General features: G+C 39.5%; 1 long non-coding RNA gene across 1 annotated transcript; it reads left to right on the top strand.

Moving 5' to 3' along the window:
- The first annotated feature begins 334 nt into the window (after positions 1-334).
- On the top strand, positions 335-1,000 carry LOC138957659 (uncharacterized). The gene is made up of 2 exons (XR_011453116.1): positions 335-481; positions 873-1,000. It is a non-coding gene; the product is annotated as an uncharacterized lncRNA (long non-coding RNA).

Genomic DNA, 1,000 nt, shown 5'->3' with positions numbered 1-1,000 from the left:
CTAGGAAGCAACAACTGCTTAATACAATGTAGTGTGATTAAAAAGCCATGAGGTGTTGCAGATGTATCTGCTATGCAACCGGGAACATAGGTGAAACATATGCAGATACAATCCAAACTGACGAAAAAGGCTCTTTATACTGGGGTGTAGTCTTCTTTATTTTCCATACCACAGCTTTTAGCAGAAAAAACCCCCACAAATTGTGCCTTATTCCACAAAAAGAGGTGGGTTTTTTGCAGCCTCAAAGGGGTTTAACATTAAATTATGTATACATCTATGTGTGCATGTTATTCCTTGCTTATAATTTCTTCTTTCTGCTTCTACTAACCAGATGGCTGGAGCTGTTATGAGTCATGAAGACATCATTGGTTATCTGCGCAAGGTGACTGGCTGTTCTCAAAATCATCTGAACAACAACCACTTTACCCGCTTTGAGAACCTTCTGCACTACTTTCTGATCAAGTTGGCCACATTGGCTAAGGTGAGACGAGGGATGTAATAAAGCTATGAATTTTGTTGTGAATGAGTGTCAACAAAATAGATAAGTACAGTTGTGTCATGTTTCACCACAGTCAGGCAGGATTATTGACGCTGTACTAAAAAAAAAACCACACATTATATCGTCTCGTTTACCTGGCTTTACGTTGCTTATCAAAATATGTGACTGGTTTGAGATGGTAATTCACACTTATGTGAGGCAAAAGTCTGATTATAAAGTATCAGTAACCCTCTTATGTGTTTGTAGGAAATGTATTTTGCCAGTTTACTCTCTGTGTATCCATTGCAATGTAAGGCTTGTTTAGAGAAAGTTAAAGTTGAAATGCTAGCTTGCTTTGATTGCATTTTGCTTTCTGCTTTTCTGTTGACATTAGCTTCCCAGCCAGCATCAAAGCATGGTGCACCAGTTGGCATTTGATCTGATGGGGAGACTGCAGGATGGAGATGAGTTTCTGGCTCATGATCTGATGTCTACCCTCCTCTTCAATCCTGATTTGATCCC

The sequence above is a fragment of the Littorina saxatilis genome, unplaced genomic scaffold (genome assembly GCF_037325665.1).
Source record: "Littorina saxatilis isolate snail1 unplaced genomic scaffold, US_GU_Lsax_2.0 scaffold_4122, whole genome shotgun sequence".
Lineage (NCBI taxonomy): Eukaryota > Metazoa > Mollusca > Gastropoda > Littorinimorpha > Littorinidae > Littorina > Littorina saxatilis.
This window is presented reverse-complemented; position numbering and strand designations above follow the sequence as displayed.